We start from the raw sequence: 20,502 nt of genomic DNA on the forward strand, positions 1-20,502 counted from the left end.
TCTGATTTGTCTTTTTGTATTTAATGTAAGACTGAGTGTGCTTAGGCAATGTACAATTTAATAGATTGTGGCAGTTCAGTCTACTGGGTTTTCAGCAAAAGTTGTCAAATTGCAGTACAATCGTCTAAATTTTTTCTCTTTCTCAACTGCTATTTAATGTGAGCAAGTGATTGCATGCACAGAAAGTAGCTTTCAAGTTTTTGCTGTTTCATAGGCAAAGACAAAATTCAGTGAGTTCCAAACATAAGTCTACGCAGGCTAGGCTGCCTCAGCAACAGATTGCCTCTTGAGGCAATCTCCCACATTGTGATAAAATAAGCAGATCTTTTTTCTCTTCAGAACCAACTTTCAGAATAAATTTAAGCTAGAAATTTGTTTTAGGGAAACAATTCAGACCTTGCAGGTGACCAGCAGGGTCACCTGTTGTTACAGGTGAGTATGAGGAGAAAGAACACCCCAGTTAGTTGGAGACCTTTTACAAAACAGGTGGAGTCCTTCAAACATCTTGATTCAGGACTTGATGCTTTTGGAAACATTTTGGAAGAGACTGAGATCACTACCTTGATACTTGGAGTGCATCTGTATTGCATATACTACCAGTATAGGTAGTAGGGGCAGCAGATGCACATCACCATGGGGTAGGAGAGCGTGCATCCCCTGCCACGGTGCTGAGCTCTGTGACTGCACCCATGCTGCTGAGATTGGAGCATCAGTCCTGGAACTCACCATCCTGAGGGCACCAGCTGTTGTGTCCATCAGAAAAACAAAGGGGACGATGTTACTTTCAATGTTGAGGGAAATCCCTTGAAAGTAAATGAAACTGAATCATGAGAAGCACAGGCAGCCAGCACAATATGTATCAGCCTAGTTTATGCTGGAGTCTCATGAAAGAAGCCAGTGCTGTTGCTGGAAAAAGCGGCCTTTGCCTCCTGTCATTCCCTGCCTCTTCTCTGAGCCATCCCAGACTTTGCACTTGTTTCTTTCCTGTGGAAACTTCTGCCTTTGTCTCCATCCCATTTCTTGAGAAGTACATGAAACCACAGGAAATGATCAGGTCATTCTGTTTACAACACTGGACCTACATGGGAGGAGAGAGGATCAATATATCTTTAAGATTTCTATTCCCTTCCTAGTGAACATTAGCTAATAGATCTCAAAATTACAGAGGAGCTGAGTGGGTGGGACAAGTTTGAGAGACAGACAGAAGGAGGGACAGGCAGATTACCCTCATAAATTTAATCTCTTTAAAAAATGAGGTTTATAGTATCAGCTGCTGGCAGAAAATACACTCCTTAGTTGCTAGGTCAAAGTTGAGATGATTTGAAAAACCTCCAATGTAAATGCAGCCTTTGAAAGAAGTTTTTCCAGAGGAAAACTTCTACAATGCTTGAGGTACAGGAATGTCAACAGGAACATGTTGAGCCTGCAGTCATTAAGCTTTGGTGGTCCTTTGCCCCTAGAACTAGGGGATTCTGAGAGGCAAAGAAAATACTTGCATAAAACTGCAGGAAGAGGAGTGAGTAAACATAATGCATGTTCAGAGCAAAGGACAGCACAGATCTGTTGTTTTCATAACTGTTTTTTCCCTTGTTAGTCTTGTGTTTAGTTCTTCCCATAATTCTAAAGGGAAATGGAAGAGATCTACTGTTATGTTAGTGTTCCCCCAGCACTCTGAGACAAGCTCAGGGGCATATGAAGAAATTTGACATTTGAAACTGAGGAGAAATTTCTGTGTAAATAGTTAACAGGGGATACAAATCTTTGAAAGCTATTTCTGTTTTACTGTAATTTAGAACTTCCAGCTTCCCCAGGTTCTGCAGCAAGCCATAGTCCCCAGCCAGCAGGTTCCCCTCTGTCTTCACCTGGACCTTCCCATTTAATCTTATTTAGACTTAGCTTATTTTGAGGGAGCTTGGGAATCTCCTTCCAGGTGATACTTTGCAGAAAGATTTTCAATTTTTTTTTTTTTTTCATGGGAAAGCAACGTGTATTCTACCCCAGGTTTTCTACCAGAGCACAGAACTAACAACGCAGAAACCATTTTTCTTTCTTTTTTTTTTTTTTTCCGGATTTGTGTTATTCCCTTTTTGCTGTTCTGGAGGTCCATTTCACCCTCCAACATCTTTGCCTTTTGAAAACAAGCGGAATAATATTGAACACTGGTTTATAATTAATTTGTTGGTTTTATACACATACTTTCTATTAGACATGTAGAGTGCATGCGCAGTTCTTTTTACATAATGAAAGGAGCTATAGAAACTCATAGGAAATTGTGCATTTAAAAAGGCTATTTACACATTAAAATCGTACACATTTGTAAAAGGCAAGTTTTTGGCAGGGGATGCTGGCAAGCCTACAGAATTAACAGTGCTGGGGATGGGTGACATCCAGACCTGAGACAAGGAGTGAAAGAAGATGTGGTTTGGCCAGCTCCAGGAGGGACTTTGGTGGGGAGTACAGTCCTTGGAGCAATTTGGTCCAAGAGGGAATTTGAACTGTTGCCATCTCATAGAGAAGGGAAACCACTGCAGCCAAAGAGAGGATTGAAATTTGGGGTCAGTTCAGGGGAGCGGGGTGGTGGTTCCCATCTGGGCCCTCTTTGGAGTGCATGTTGAAGGCAAAAGGTGAAAGCTGAAAAGGGAAAGTAGAGAACAAGATTATTCCCTGCAAAAGGGAGTGTTTTGATTCATTGGCAATTTTACTGTTTGAGCTGCCAGCCTCCATAAAAGGGGGAACAGGAATGACCATCAAATTAAAGAGAGGACACGGATTTGAAAACTTCATTCTTACTGTAGCCAGAGGAGAAAATGGCACAACATGAATCCATTCGAGGGGCAATGATTGTAAATGAGAATGGGAATGGCACAAAGCTAACCCGTTCCAGTCCTAACAAGGTACACTTGTGTGGTCCTAACACCCTTTGACTCTTTATTTTGTACAATTTGCCAGTTTCTTTGCTAGAACAACTGCATGCTCATAGCCCCGGAGCAGTGCATTAGCAAATACTTTTTCATCTTTGAAGAACAGAAACTTCCAGTTTAACTACATTAATGCCAATCAATAAATGTTTTTGAACTGCTCTAGAGTATAGTGAAAGTGATGTTAAGGTGACTAAGGCAATACTTTCTATATCAGCCTATTCCAGTCACTTAGAACACTCCAAAACTTAGATTTTTTTCTAAGATGGGCTGCACTTATTCTAAGCAGAAAAGGTCAAGAGACAAACATTTCAAGCTGTGTGCATGGCTCAGATATGTGCAACACAACTGGACCTACAAACAAACCTTGAAGTGTCTGTGCAGGCATGTGTTTGCACATGCAAAGCAGGATGTACACGTAAAAGGGAGTTTTCTCACACAAACTCACTAACTGGAGCAGAAAACTGTGAAAATGTTGCTTTAATTGTTTTGGAAAGTGGAGCAGGGTGGTGATATTTGCCTGGGCCACTCCATGCTGTTAGCTATTTCCCACTCTCCTGGGAAAGAACTGGGAAGATCTTGCTGGTTTGTAAGATCAGCTTGCTGGGTTGTATCCAGTTAGAAGAGAAGCAGAACTAGAATTCAGAAGTGAATGACAGTGAGGATCAGACAAATCCTTATGGAAAAAGCTCCTGGGAACTGTTAGAGAGCTGCTAATTCTTAAAGCCATAGTCAGAGCACGACTGGGAGTAAATATGGGGCAGGATGAAAGCCAAGTCTCTCCAGTTAGGTGATCCTCTAACTCTTTATGATATAGTCTTCTAGAACACTCATATTTGTTAATAGAATTTTTTCAAATCTGATTAGAAGATGTATGACCCCTCTATGTACTCTTGGCACCTTACCAGAACAGTCAGGAAACCTCAACATTATGTGTCCTTTAGCAAACAAATGACAGCTTTGAGAGGTACTGATGGGGGAAAATACACCCAGGCTAAGTTTCTAAATTACTTTGCATTGTTTTTAATAAAAAAATCATAGTACAGATGAGAAGATGGGATGGGTGATGGCTTCAAATTCAGGGTTTATTTAGGTTTTCCATCTAACACAAAAGCTATTTCTAGAATTCTGTTTTAATTATCTATCCCAGAGGAATTAATTATTTTCACTCATTTACATTTTTCAATACTTTCTGGTACTTAATAATCTAAAAATGCTGTCTTTTTTAGAACCCTATTGTCCTTCTGCTATTCTGGTATTTGGAAAGCATTCACCATGTATGTATAGTCAGTGATCTCATCTTAAATTTATAATCAGTATTCTGAGTAAAAGGGATAGATTTTGAACAAAAGGAATAGTCTTGAAGTTCTGTGCACTGAAAGAAATACAACTGTTTATCTGAACGGATCATAATGCATTCATGCATCTCAGTAACATTACGGCAAAATAATTTTCCAGATACGCAGCTTATAAAATGGCAGGAGGTGCAAGGCTGTTGTCTGAATGAAATGGGTTATGTTCAAATGCAAATATGAAGAGACTGGTGCTTGCATTGCTTGTAGATATCTGCAGGATATCTGGAGCTAACACTTTCACAGAGACATTGCAGCACATCATCAGCCATGCTGTGGGCAACCCGAAAGTAAAAGCGATGTGGGATGCTTTCCATCAGCTTTCTTTTTTCTACTCTTCTAAGGTTTTGTTAGCCCAATGTTTACCCTCAAGGAACCAATCTATTTTCCTGCATTCACAGAATCACAGAATCACAGAATCACAGAATCACAGAATCACAGAATCAACTGGGTTGGAAAAGACCTCAGAGATCATCGAGTCCAACCCTTGGTCCAACTCTAGTCCGTTTACTAGATCATGGCACTAAGTGCCATGTCCAATCTCAGTTTAAAAACCTCCAGGGACGGCGAGTCCACTACCTCCCTGGGCAGGCCATTCCAATGCCTGACCACTCTCTCTGTAAAGAATTTCTTTCTAATATCCAGCCTAAATTTCCCCTGGCAGAGTTTAAGCCCATGCCCCCTTGTCCTATTGCTAACTGCCTGGGAGAAGAGACCAATCCCCACCTAGCTATGACTTCCCTTCAGGTAGTTATAGAGAGTGATGAGGTCACCTCTAAGCCTCCTCTTCTCTAGACTAAACAACCCCAGCTCCCTCAGCCTCTCCCCATAGGTCTTATGCTCAAGTTCCTTCACCAGTCGTGTTGCTCTTCTCTGGACCCCCTCCAGCACTTCAATGTCTTTCCTGAACTGAGGGGCCCAGAACTGAACACAATACTCCAGGTGTGGCCTCACCAATGCAGAGTACAGGGGAAGGATCACTTCCCTTGTCCTGCTGACCACGCTATTTTTGATACAGGACAGGATACCGTTGGCCTTCTTGGCCACCTGGGCACACTGTTGGCTCATGTTGAGCTTCCTGTCAATTAGTACCCCCAGGTCCCTTTCTGTCTGACTGCTCTCCAGCCACTCTGCGCCCAGCCTGTAGCGCTGCAGGGGATTGTTGTGACCAAAGTGCAGCACCTGGCACTTGGCCTTATTGAACTTCATCCCATTGGAATTAGCCCATTTTTCCAGTCTATCCAGATCCCTCTGCAGAGCCCTCCTGCCTTCCAGCAGGTTGACACTCTCTCCCAACTTGGTGTCATCAGCAAATTTGCTGATGATGGTCTCAATCCCCTCATCTAAATCATCAATAAAGATGTTATTCACAATGCAGAAAAAAAATGCAGGACTGTACTGCACCTTGATTCAAAATAGTTCTCTGATAAAAATGAATGGAAAGCTATCACTGCCTTTATGCTGCTTTAGATTATTTTATGTATTTATTTAAGATACTCAGTTTCCTGAAATAGTAGAAAGTATGGCTTGTTGGATCTTTCCCTGATCTGTTCCTTAGAGAAGAATTATTGACATTCCTCCTTATGTTGAGTGAGGAGGATGAAAATAATGGACCACTGAGTACAGCTTGTTGACCAAAGACCAAATTTTGGAAATGCTGTTGGCTATATTAGTTACAACTCAAAATCAGCTCAACAAGAAGGAATATTGGTGAAGGCTGTTGAATTTCTCTATACCCACTTTTGCATTCAACAAGTTGCCATTCCAGTCTTTTGCATCTTCCAGTCAGTTACCTGAAATTTTGGAAGAAAAAAGTGTCCGATTTCGAGAAAGGCCTACACTTTTAGAGTATGTTTGTCTGAAATCAGTGACAAAGTACTATTTGATTTCATGGACTGCAAAGTCAGTTCCTAAGGTAATGTGGACGGACATAAGAACTTTTAATGTATAAAACCTAGATTCTATAATAGTATAACACGAGACAGCTACTTCTATGATACTCTCCTATGCATTCAATCATACATTGTTCTTCAAACACATTTTCAAACACTTCAGACATTTTCAAACAGCAAAAATTAATGTGCTTTATTAACTGTTCAGTGAGATAATTTTTATGTTGAATTACAGCACACATTAGGTTTTTCTGTCATTTTGTGGCCATCAGAATGTTGACTTTGAGATTCAGGAACACTACCAAAGCCTTAGCGCAGATTCAGAAAGATAAACATATTTCTGGTATTCAGGGTGAAAACTTGCAGTCTTCAGTCTTAAGGTGGTAAGACACTATAACAAGGGGGTATTTGTTACAAAAAAGAAAACACAAATACACTTTCAGGTTGTAAGGCACCTTGGGAAGAAATTTCTTTTTTTTTTTTTTTCCTTTTTTATTTCTCAAGCTGAAATCTACACTCATATTATTTTATGTTAATAAATAATAGTAACAATCAAAGAAAACATTTGAAAACAATTTTACTGTAAGCATAACAACCTAAGGCAAAGTGAAATAACATTTCTAAAATACAGGCTTGGGCCACTTCAGCACAATTATTTTCCTCCATGGACTGTATCCCAATCTGCTTAAATAAATAGCTTAGATGCCTGAATGCCTGAAGCAAGGCAAAATGAACCCTCATTGGCCAGAAAAAAACTGAAGTATGGGAATTGGCCATGCTATATATTTTACAGGGTGTCAGAGCTTCCTGTTGTTTCCCATTTATTTGGACTACAGAAATGTGAGAACTGTTAAAGACAAGACAACCTCTCACCCTTTGCTCTACGTAATGTTTGTAAAGTGCTGTAAGTATGCTTCAGCATTTATGCACTCTTGTTTTTTTTAGTAATGAAATAATGTCAACATTGTCAAAAGATTGATTTTATTTTTAAGGTACCTAGAATACCCAGCAGTGTGTTCAAATTTTTCGAGAAACATAATTGTTAAACTGCATAGAGGATTTCAGCTTGAAATACTCAGAAGAGTGTCAGAGAGAGATAGACACTTTACTAAAAGCAAACAGTTCCCTTGTTTGGAGCACAAAGAGCTGTCTTGTTTATAGTGTTTCAAGTAAACCATTTCAGAGGTACTGCAGAGGTTTTACAAGAGGAGTTGACAGTGCTATTGTTAATCTCACTCATCAGTGTACATGGATTTCCCCTTAGGAACCAAGTCCAACGAGCCTTTGAATCAGAAGACTTTCTTATTTAATGAATTCTTTACAGACCTGATCCTGCTACCACTTCTGCTGGATGAGCAAAAGACATTGCACATATGTGCTCTAAAGAGAAATCTTGCAAATAGTTTCTAACATGAGGTAACGGTGGGTTGGTGATTTTAGTATTTCATTTCCTTTGATTAATCTCATCACTATGGCTATACACTGGAAATGTATCCAGGCTTTTAATTAGAGAATTCACTATTGTTTAAGCACACTTCAAAGGTTAAGTATGTGATGAAGTGTTTTCCTGAATCACTCCCTGAAGACACCTCCCTCTTTCCATTGAATGCAGAGGCAACCAGCTCAGCCTGGGTACCTGCATGGAGATGGCCAGAGCTGCCTGCTCCAAGTTCCTTCTCAGTGGATATAGCTCTGAAATAAGGTTGGACAGTTTCCCATTTCCCCATCCCAAATGACAAGCTCCATCAGCCAGTGTCTTTCTCTCCAGCTCTGACTCTCAGCATAAAAAAACTCCTTCAAGCTGGCATTGGACTCTATTGGGCAAGTTCTGCTGCTCTTTATGTCAGAGCTCTGAAGGTTGCAGAAGGCTTCTTCAGCATGTGCCTTCTGCTCCTAAGTTTGTCTGGCCCCCTATTTATTTTCTTAATACTAAACGTTAACCCTTAATGTCTGGGAGAAAAACCGTTGTGGATGTATTCCCCGCCAACTCAGAAAATTTCCTGTCTTTACAGGGACATACAAAGGCATAGATGAAATTTTTCTACTTTTCCTAGATTTTTCCTTTTTCATTTGCACACAAGGTGGTGATGTAGTAAGAAGTGGGAGGATTTTCAAGTTTGGGGTTTTTTTTTAATGTATATATGAGGTCTAATTTCCAGCCCTGCTCTCTCCTCACTCCATATCTTCATCTTCACCTCAGCTTGCGAACTTTCTACAGTTCTTCCTGGGGAAGATTATTCCTTAGGGTGAGTAGCAGCCTTTCAAAGAGGCTTTATTTTTAATTAGGGGATCTAACAGAGGAAATCTGAAATAGCTTTGACTTAGGAATAGCAATTATAGGCAGATGCACAGGCAGCCTGGGCTAGTAATTCGACATTAGCCCTTTGGCAGGCAAGAAATGAAACCCCCTAGAGAGAAAACAGGGTATAGGTGGGTCAAACCCCTTGGTCCTCCCAGTTACCCATCCCCATCCAACCTGCACCATGGCTGTGAGAGCATGGGACGAGATTCAGAGTGAGCTCATAGAGCAGCTCATGCTTGGTTGCTGTATGTCAGGTATGTGATGCCAATGTAAAGGATGGGAATTTCTGCTCTCCCCATCATGGAGCTGAGAGCTGTTGAGGGAACACAGCTCATGCAGCCTTGGCGAAGAGACAAAGACTGGGCAAAAACCAAAGAGGTCTGATTTATATCTGCAATACTATTTTGACAGCTTTATAAGGAAAAATGAGGAGGAAGTAGAAAATGGTATAATATAGGTAACCACACATAAACTGTGATTCTGTGAGGTTTTATCTAGAAGCACCTTCACACATGATATAGAGCAGTTCTAGATAAAGGTAGTACACACGGCATAAAATGTTAAATGTGCTTTTATTAACGACATTACTTCTTTATGTCAATATTGACCTCAGTTTCAAGTCATCCTTATAAGTTTTCCTATTGGGCCCCAGAGTTACTCTGCTGGTATATTTTCCAAACTGGGCGGATTTCTTGGCATTCTTTGCTTCCTCTTCCTCAACACTGCTAATTCATGGAGCACTTCTGCAGTACCACAAGGTTTGGAAACTCATACTGCACACTCAAAATCAGGGATGGGATGATAAAAGAACCTTTCATGTCATGGGTGAAAAATACCAATGCCTTTTTCAAATGGAAAGGAAATGGTATTTTGAGATGTCAAACACATATATATACACAGATTTTATTTTTCAAGTACACATAATATGGATAAATAAAATTAATATGAACAAGTGTTCAGTTTGAGAAGACTCTCAATTCAGTACAAATTTCCTGGAGTAGTTTATATTAAATGGCAGGTAACATACACCTGCTTTGTTGTCCTACCTGGTTCTCCTTTCATACATGAGGTGTGCAGCGATGTGTTGCTAGTGCAATGGGACGACTCCTCCTGATTTGGACCTATGTATACAAGAGTGTGACCTCTTTAGGCTGAGCTGATGAACATTTTGTTAAACTGCTCAGGAAAATATTTTGACAGATGAGAAAAAATGCCTATAATACAGCATTCAATATGTTCAGTTGGTGTTGCTGTCATTTAACAATGGGGTGAAATTTGACAACATAAATTTCTCATAAGTTTTCTCTGGAAAGTCAATTTTTTTTCTTTATTTCAGTCATGCAGAACCTGGCCTATCAAGCAAGTACTGTCATTCCCAGAGGGCTCAGCCCATTTTCAGATTTATGGGGTTAACTCCCTTACAGTTTGATTTAAAATATTGTTATAATGGGCTGTGCAAAGGTTTCAAATGATTAATTATTTGAGTAATACTGCTTTTTGCAGTAAAAGGACCAACTGCTATTTCCATTCCTCCAGAATTCTTGAGAGTTACGGCCTCTTCCTGGCTCTTAGCAGCTCTAAAGCATGATGGGAAAATGTTACATACTATATCTCCTTTCAGTGAAATCACCACTGCTGCCTTTTAATATTTAGAAAGAACAACACTAGCAAGAATCCTGCAATCAGTTTTTATTCTTACATAGAAACATAATCAACTGTCTCAGGAGGGAATGAGACTTCATGAAACTGAACTCTGGGAAAAATGTTATGCTACCATGTTGGTGGTTGTGTTTATGATGATAGGAAAGTTTTTCTGCTTTGAAACTAAGAGCAGGTGGAGCAATATAATTATTTTTCTACATTGGTTTTCTCTCCTGTAAGAATTGAAGTGTATCAAAATAAATCAGTAAAGGAGTTTTCTGTTTGTATTTGTTCTACGTGCGCTTGATACCTATTTATCAATATCACACTTAATCCCAAATCCCTGACCTGAAGCTGAGCTGCAGCTTTGCTCAAGAATGAAACAGTTGTGTCAGTGCCTGAGAGTCTGGGCTACAGAAGGCTGCAAACATTGCCTAAAATAAGATGTTTAGGACTTGGTGTGCTGTGAGAAAAAGGTATAGCCATTTTTAGATGACAGGTCATTTCCTGACAGGTACTATTTCTGGAGTAAGTCTTAGGAATAAATTCCTTGCTTTAAGTTCTTTAGTGGCAGCTGGGTGGCAGAAGATGTTCTCGCACAGCTGTTTGTCCTTATCCTCCCACCACCTCCCTACCACTTGCATCTGCCTGTGGAGCAGCTCCCATAGAGCCCTTCCCTTTTTATAGTCAACAGAGATGGTCCATATTAACTTAATTGGTTTAAAGAGGGGATTTTTGCTAACCTGACCTGTTTCATCAGAAGTATATCAGGGAACAATTCATGAGCAGCTGAGCAGACAGTACAGGAACTGATGGGGTTTCCATGTGAGGATGGGTGAAAGGAGCAGAGGAGATGAGATGCTCTAAAATCCAAAATGCTATGATGCTAACAAGCTCAGTTGCTCAGCAGGTCACATTAGCCTGGGCATGGTGCCATGCAGCTGAGGGGACAACATGCAGTCAGCAGTGGCTCCGGGATCTCTGTAACATCTCCCGCTGTGTATTGCAGACATCTACTCTGTGTTTTCTTCAGACCATTCATGCAACAACTGTTTTTATGAGGCAAAAAGAGCCTCAGACTTGACAAGATGCACAGACTTGAAATCCAAAATGAAATTATTAGTTCATCTAATGTGGCCTCTCATATATCTCAGGATATTAAATTTCACCTATTTATTTTCTGCAGGCTGGAACTAATCCAAAGCCTACTGCCTTTGGACTTATTCCAGCAAATTCAATGGATTCTGATTCAGGCTCTGAATCAAGCCTTAACTTTATACATTTTTGATTATTGAAAGGACTCTAATCCCCTCCTGCCTCCATGTGTGCTGATACAGAGACCTCATTTTCCATTGGCTAATAGTGGAACTTGTCACTCTGCAGGAAACATGCTACATTTTAAATCAATGCAGTCAACCAGTGTATTTTTCTAATAGATTTTGTGGGTATATTAGTGAGCCCTGTGGCACAAACTCAGGACACAGTTGACATTAATTATTTCTAAAACTCAATCAGCTGTAAGTATAGAAACGGAATTATCATCCTTCAGCTTCAAAATACATGTCTCTGCCCCCTCAGTCACAGGTTATGTCCCCAGGGGTGGAAGGTGAATCACACACCCATAGGGGTAAACCAGTATCCCTATTCAGGTATATACTCTCAAAGCTTTGTGAAAAAAAATATCTGACTGATTGCTAGAGTGAAGAAAAGCAGGAATTTCCCTTACACCATTCACAAAAACAACAAGTGGAAAGCTGAAAGTTTGGTCCAAGGCAAAATGTTTTCGTTTCTGGAAGCAGCAGAGAAGAAGGGGAGATGAGAGATGACAGGGTAAACTCATGAAGCAAGGGTGGCATTTGCACTGTGAGCCTGAGCAGGCAGAAGGAAATATTTCCCTCCACCTTGGGGAAATCTCTGTTCTGTGTCTCTCAGCGACCAAGAAGCAACCACTATACGCAAGGGAGAGGAGGCTGGCACAGTACCAACCCCTATATATAATTATTTGAAGAAACTTAGATGTGAGTGCTGAAGAGAAAAGAGCCCCTGAGAACAAGAGATGATGGCAGCTGTGTGCAGAGTTACTTAAGATATACCCACAAACTTCATTCCTTTTGTAATTTCAAAAAGAAAATAGAACCAACGTGTTGAAAGCAGAGTGCAAGGGTTAATCATTTTACAGATATAAATAACATGAGGTCCAGATCACTCTGCAAATACAGCTTCCAGCTATGCCTGACTTAACAGTGTTCCTTTACTTGTGGCAGTGTAATAAGACAATTCAACACATTGTCAAGGTATTTTGCGGTACTCTGTCACCTCCAGCCAACTTCTGAAGGGTTGTGTGGTGAGAAGGGAACTTCACAAACTGATGCACTAACAACGTGCTGAGCTGCTCTCAGAGGAGTGTGCCAGGTCTCAGCGAAGTTAACAGGTTGCAGTCTTGGTTCCATTCCCGTTCTTTTTCTGTCTCCCGCCCTAGAATTTTAATTCAATACTGGGGAGAAACTGTAGCTACCAGCTAATCAGTGCAAGCTTCAGGAAAGTGTAATCTTCCCAGTAACCTAGGAAATCCTGAGAAAACACTGAGCTACTAACAAGTCAACTCATGAACTATCAGGGCAATTAATTATTTCCTTTTATTTAGGACCTTTAAACATAATAATTAATAAATTTATTCCTCTCTGCACTGCAGTGGTTTGTGCACTGTCATAATTCAGCACTGATTCTCAGCATAGGCATAACTTAGCCTCTTTTGTGCAACTAAAAGCTCTGGAAAATCAGACTGCAGTTACTGCAGCCACCAGCAAGGGAAAAACTGGTGTGTATATAAGGGAGGTTACTGATGAGGGAGATGCCTCCTCCCCATAACAGGAACCATTGCCACACAGCTTGGTTCTCCAAGCTGGGAATGAGATACAGCAGTTTTGATGCCCACTTGCCTTTGCGGTCCCATTCTTCTGGCAAAACAAATACTCTTCAGGATTATACAGAGCCTGGTTCTCTGAGACAAGGGTCATAAGGGGTCTTTTACCTCCCAGGTGAAGCTAGGCACGGTTCTATCCTCGTTGCTCTCAAGCTGCTGCAGGCCACTTGGTGACCAGACAACCATTTTAGAGGACCATCTCTAATCTCATCACTCTGGTGCTTGGAAACATTTTGATCACCAGCCTAAATATGTGCATGGTTGATATTTACTTATTTACTGTTATTTTGTTTATCAATATCTGTTAACACATTTATATTCTTTTGCTTTTCCTTAAATGAGTCTTCTCCCTTCTTGTATTTACTCAGCTGATACATTTCTGGATGAGCTAGAGGAGGAAACAGTGGATTATGGAAATCTTTCTCTAGCAGAGGCATCTTGTAAACTTATCTACATTGCTCTGAAAATGTAACAATGCCCTTCTCTTCTGAGAAAAAAAATATGTGTGCTAAAGGATGAAAACACAGAAGCAGCATTGCACAGCTTTGCTGGCTTATGGGAATTTGTCAAGCCATGTTAATAAAATAATATTATTGAAATAAAAGTTTAAGGTGATGCTGCCAACTTGAAATTATGCCCATGTCTGCAAATTAGGTTATTATCAAAGTGACAAGCAATATATAATACAATAAACAAACTTGGCATATCTTTTCTCTTTTATGAGGGAACTATTCAGAATATATTTTTTTCCACTAAGAAGACCCTTGTGAAATGTAAAACCCAAAGATTAGGAAAACAAACCAGTAAGAACAAATAATGTGACAAAAATATTTCAAAGGGATTTCAAAAGAAATGCTAGAGATAGCATTTCAAAACTGTGCTATCAGAACTTGATTTTTTCAAAGTTTTCCTCCAGCAGAAATCATAACAACCTGATAGTGATCAAAGTTTGTAATGAAGCAAATTTAATGTCATGATATAACTTTTTGATCTATGTCACCACACCCTTTGGTAAAATGAGTGGCCTTTGCACATCAAAATCCTTTGATACCAGTATAGGAAACGAAAAATCAATCTAAAATGTTATTTTCTTCAAAGCAGTTGTCAAATTAAGTAAAACTCAGCCAAATCAGCCTAAATATTGTGTGTAGTCACATTCCTCTAAGATTTCTTGTATGAATGTTATCTACATTACTGAAAATACTGCATATCTCATTTTCATGAGGCAGCATACCATGCGCTCATCAATATTTTCATAAAATTAAGTATTTTTTCAAACTCTCCTGTTTTTTGATGTGCTATACAAACATTTATGATTACAGTCACTCTGTCTGTTGAACCCATGCCCAGTCACATCATCTCTACTCAGATGATACTGGTAGCAGAAGGAGAAGGAGCTGGGAAGGACCTGTCTGCATTTTGTTGGTCCGCGTTCTTCACCACTGTCTGTTCTCAGAATGTTTAGAGAAGTCTTGGATCCCTAGATGCACCAATCCCATCACAATCTCCTTCTCTCTCAGGTGTGTTTCTCTTGATTCAGTCCAGAACTGCAGTATCCACTCTGCCTGTGCCACCAGCACAGCTTATAGCCTCAGCACTGGTTTAGTCGCAGAGGAGCAAACATCGACCTGTCTTTCTCTTGATCCAATTTTTCTCTGTCCCCAGTCCAGTAAATGGGAATGTGTTTCAGTCTGAAGACAGACAGATGGAGGAAGAGCCTCAGGATGTGTCTGTCTGTTGCAACAGCTTGAAAGTGAGCCAGCACAACTGCACCATTGCACAAAGTAGTAAACAAGCCCAACTGGAGTATGGAGTTGAGATATGTCGGGTGTTCAGTGTCAGCTCTTGAGCTGGGGAAAGTCACTATACAGCAGAGATGGTTTCATTCTTCTCTCTTTTCTCTTTCTCTCTTTCTTCCCCCCCCCCCCGCTTCCCCCATATGCCCTGGGAGCAAAGTGAAAAAACAGATTAATAAAGAAATGTGGAAGATGGGAGCCTGACTGTTTAAATGGATTTTTCTAGTTTACAATTTGAGCCTTTTTAATATTGTCAAAAAAAGAAGAGATTTATTTGAGAAAATTAAAAAAACCACCAAACCTCCCACAAACGTCTATTAAAAATTTCCAGTAAAAAAACAGTGACCTGTTTTGGCTAGTTGAAGCTTTTTCATTTACGTTAGCTGCCAGAAGGCCGTTTGAAGCAGTGATTTTGTGCTGCTAGCCATAGAAGCATTTTGGATGGAAAATGCCATACTGAGCTACACTCACTGTCCCAAGTTTCTTCCATAGTGATGCTGAAAGAGAACCTCTGACATGAGGTGAGGTATATATGGGTGTAGCACGCTGAAGTTTTTTAAACACCTTATAGTGAGTTTTGGGAACACTGATCTCAACCCAGGTCCCAGGTAGTATAGCCAAGCAGAAAGACTTTTTATGTATGATATCCAGAGGTACAGGTTTTGACTAAATGCTTGCAGAGTCCCTGATTAATTCTTATGTAGTTAGTACAATGATAATTTTCTTTATGTTTGGGAAATATCAATGTTTGCCAAAATATGCTATTGGGTCTAATTAATTATTTTTCAAGAGAAACCCCACACACTTCAGCATGCTTAACTATTTGTTCTGCTGCACCAGTGCTGTGCTTCTGGGATGCCACCATCAGCAGAATTTGGCGAGAGGAGGGGGAATCAAGCAGGGATGTGGTTTACCAGCCTACAGCAGGCATAGGCGTCCTGACAAATTTAAGATTTTTATTGACGCAATTGTCCTCAGGATCAGGACCTCTAAATTTTCATAGCTGTCTGGTGATTGCAGAAGCCTCTTTATCTGCATCCTTCCTCTACATGATAGCAGCAAATCCAGCGTCTCCGTCAGATACAGTGTACAGCCTCTTTGAAGAGTGTCAGATGTTGCTAGCATGATGCTCGCCACACTTGGAGAGCGTCGGCCCAGTTGCTCGTCAGAGAGCAAGGGACTGGCTCAGTAATATCCACCAGTTCAGAGCCAGGGCTGGAGAATTTCTGCACATTTTTGAGAGTATGTGCTAGGCAGGTAGGATGCCCACTGCCTGTGCACAGAACGTAGAACAATGGAAGACACTACGGAGTAGAATAAAAGAAGCAATAGTGGAAAGCAGCCCTTGCAGGCCTATGGAAGGATTTAATGAAACTCTGAATCTACTTTATGAAATCTACTCCCTTGCAGAATCATTAGCTGGCAGGTTAACCTGGCTTCAGATAGCAAGGGATCTCCCTGCCCCAGCACTCTGTGCATTGCCACTGAGCAGAATTGGTCCCTGGGCAGCCTGTGTGTCTCACCAGCTCTGTCCCACCAGCTCTGTGTGAGGTGGAATCCCACTGCGTTTCTTCCAGAGGCGCCTGTACATCCCCAGGGGCAGAAGCTGATTTTGGATGGCTTACAAGAGCACATGACATGCCTGTGTAGAGCCTGCTGCTCTGCTGTGAGGGGTTGAGGATTCTAAGCAAATGGTCAACTTCTTGAGATTTAGGAAACAGTCTGGTATTTAGGCTAGAGTAAAAACAAATGTTCCCTGCAAGAGCAGATGAGGATGATGTGTTTCACTTCCTGGAATTTAGGGCTGGCAAAAACAGAAGCCTTTTAATTCATATCATATCAAGGTCTTCTTCACATTCTTTCTGAATGGGAGATGCTGGAAGTGGAAAGTTGGCTCTGATTTTTATGTGTTTCCAAAACAAAGTCATTTTGTTGGTATTCTTAATATAGATCGAATGAGTGAAATGAAAACACTAAAAACTTTTCTTAGAACCCTACCTTTAGAACACTGTTTTTTTCTGAGAGACATCTAGGAGACCCCTGTAGACACAGTTTGTTACATATAATATTATACTCTCAGATATTTTGTATTACCATTTCAGTTTTCCAAAACTGAAAAACATCACAGGTGATCACTGTGACTTCAAAGAAAACAAGCTCATCTTCTTGGTCCAGTTCTTTGCTCATTGTAATTTACCCTGTCTCAGCTCTGCCTCCGCTGTTAACCTGAAGAATGACATAGAACATAAATATAAAATTGCTTTTTGGCTAGGTTAGAGCTTCTGTAGATCCCTCTTCTTTTATCTCTCCTTCCTGTGGTCCCCAGAGCTGAACCCTCCTGGTGCTCTAGGGCTGGAGCCACAGGGATGGTCTTTTACATGCTCTAAAGCCACGAAGACATGATGAGGAAAGAGTGGCCTCCTGAGCAGCCCAAGACCTGCGTGGTTGGTGGCTGCACACCTTCCATCTCTGTTCTGTCTCAAGGACAGCCAGGTTGCTACCTGGGCATGTCAGCAAGCATGTCCTCAAATGTACTACTGTCCTGCCCCCAGGCCTCATCTGCAGGCTTATTGTGTGGTGGAACTGGTCCTCAGGCGTCCTCAGCAAATGGTAGAGACCCAAGTCCACATGGATATAGTCAATACATTGCCATATTAATGTATCACATTCAAGTTCTGACATCAGGGTGACATCAGATTTCTCAGCGCTGACTCCTTGCCAAGGAAAGCCACAGTGCTGGGATCTTTTGGGCTCACCTCCTGCTCTCAGAATTCAAACAAGCTCAAAAGAGTCACTCCTCACATGTTTTACCCTCTGTAGAGGTTGAAAGCTTTTGTCCCTGAAGAACACTTCACCACAGACTACTTTAGGTTTGATTTTGTGGTGTCTCTTTTCTGCTGCAGCTCCTGGAGACACCACAGGAGTTGCAGAGCTGGTGGAGCTGTGGAGCTGGGTGGTGGGAGCCTGTGGTGCCTGTGCTCACAGACGCCACTCGTTTTATTTTTGCTTCTGGGTGGAGAGCCAGCAGTTGATTCTAATCCCGTTTTGAATGCGTCTCTCTCAGAGTCTGGCTCTCTTCTTGTGTAACACTGCAACGCTGAGATATTCTGGGACATTTTTACTAACTGTGGAAGATACACATTCCTGGAGGCTGGAGCAAGGGTGTTTTTCAGTGCAGGGACACATGTTTGAGTGATTTCAGCTGAGAAACCCAATCTCTCTGGTGGTCTGACAGAGCCCAGGTTTCCTGACCTTCATAAAACTGTGCCACCCACCGCAGTAAGAACCCCCCTCGATGTCACAAACCATCTTCCTTCTCACTGCATACCCCAGTGACCTGGGACTTCATACTTGCTACTCCTGGGTTTGGGTGGGCAGAGCAGTTTAGGGGCAAGGAGGGCACTGAGGAGAAGAGAAGAATTTAAGCTACCCATGAATTACAGTAGGCTTCATTCAGGCTCCAGTAGACTCTTTGAGGGATCCAGTGTGTTTTTTTGAAAGTGAATTTGTTACATCATTAATTCCAAATAATCCCTGCTACTGAAATGGGATGCAAACATCCTCTTCTGTAATCCTGCTTCTTCCTTTACTCCTCAAAATAATTGAAGGGTGATAGTTACAGAAGGTGACTGCCTACCCTAGCTCCTCTTGTTCCCCTTATCTCCATTCAGATGCTAATGATAGTTTAAACCAATGTTTGTGATTCATGAGCCTAAAGCAAAGCTTAGCCAGAAGGTCTGTAGAAAGTACAGGAGCTAGCTACTCTCCTTCTTTTTCCTAAGTCAATATTGGGATAGGCAGTAGTGAAAAAAGCCAACATACGGAGAAGGAATTTGAAGCCAGGAGAGCTTCAGAAGCCGTCAGAACAAGCAGCCCCATGGGGCAAAGGGCAACGGAGGGGCACTGGCAGGTGCTAAGTGGGCTGGGGGACCATTTGTCTTCCAGAAAAAAAAAGCACTCGACTCTTCAGATATTTACAATGGCTTCTGTCCACTCAAACTGTTGAACTACCTATATGTTTTAATCTCCCATAAGCACAACTGCGTGCTTATGACTCTCCTCCTAATGGCAGAGGCTACAGTTGTACTTTGGAGCACTATTTTGATCAGTCCCCAACTGTACAGCTGCTGATGCTTCTGGAGTAAAACTTTTCCTTGCACCCTTCATCTTGTCAAGCTGACTAAATCCTGCTATGTTTTGGAAAATGATAATCAGAGCAGGCCTCATAGATTCATTTAGACCACCAGAAACTCTGCTTGCAGCTTTCTTACCAAGAAAGTTCTATAGAGGCGTGGATTAAACTGTACTTTTTCCTTATAGTAGTATAAAGCATATTGGGAGAAAAACAACTAAGGAGAGAAAATATAAGTTCAGTGATGGATATGAATTGGAAGAATTTATTTGGATTGACTTTGGCTCTACAAATGTTTTCCCATCACAAAGGCAGAGGGAAAGGAAATTCTGTATTCTCTGGACGGTGAGGAGAGCATGTTTCTATTCCCTCTGACTACGAAAATAGAAAATAGGAATGAAATGACCTGTTCCTACTCTATTCCTTCTTTGCGGTGTCATCATTGATGGACAAAGAGAGCCAGCAAAGAGCATTGTTCTGATTTAGGCATTTTTTATATCCTTACAGCTATTTCTTCAGTACGTAGCCTGTTAGTGTGGGACAAAGAAAGTAAAACATGGATGGCAATAGGGTCCAGGAAGGTGAGGGATAATCCCATTATTCCTTTTCTATGAAAGAAACCTCAAATTGGTAAAATCAGACTGGGACCCATCTTCCTGGCTCTTGCAGTACAGGTCCTTTCAGAGCTGAGGTCTGGACTCTCCCACATTTGCATCCTGCATCCCTCTGAGGCACCCCTGCAAGGTGGAGGGGGGATGGTGGATGAGCTCATTGCATTGGGGCATGACGTGTGTCTCACTGCTCCCTAACTCTATAAACCTGCTCAACAAACACCTGAAAAGGTCGCTCTGTGAAAGAGACAGCTCCACCATGATGTCTCTGTTCACTGATTCAGCAAAGAGTCCTTCAGCAAAAAGAAGGCAGACAAGGCTTGGTATTCCTGTATTTTTGAAATAACAAACAAGATTTGACTCCTCCTACATCCCAAGCACACTTAAAAAGAGCAAACCAAATTTTCCAAGTCAGTGCTTTTCATACACCACAAGGAACCAAAGAGAGGTGTAGCTCATTCTCATTTTTGCCCTCTTTTTCTACGGACCCTAAAGACCAGGTTAACCTGTGGTGAAGATCTGGGACCACTCAAGAGAACAATATTTTCTTGGAGCTGAATGTTAGGCCTGAAAAAAATTGGCCAGTGTCTTCTCACCAACTACTATACAATCAAATTATGGTGAAATAGTTTCTATTAGGGGCATGGGCCTAAGAAATTAAGTGATATTGGACATAGAAACTACCAAGGGACTTGTTGTCTGATTCACAGGAGCTAGAAAAATGTCTAGTAATTTATGGATCTTCAGTTTTTCAGCATTCCTTCAGTGATTCTTTTCAGAGTTTGCTTCCCAGGGACACTAAGCCAGTGTGTTGAGTTTAGCAGTCAGATAACAAGGTTTTCACCATAAAAAAAACTGTTGACAAGCGAGGTATAAATTCAGATTCATTGCCATGCCTGTGTTGTGGCTAGAACAGTGAAATGTTCACCAGCAAG

The sequence above is a fragment of the Columba livia genome, chromosome 4, assembly GCF_036013475.1.
Source record: "Columba livia isolate bColLiv1 breed racing homer chromosome 4, bColLiv1.pat.W.v2, whole genome shotgun sequence".
Taxonomy (NCBI): Eukaryota; Metazoa; Chordata; class Aves; order Columbiformes; family Columbidae; genus Columba; species Columba livia.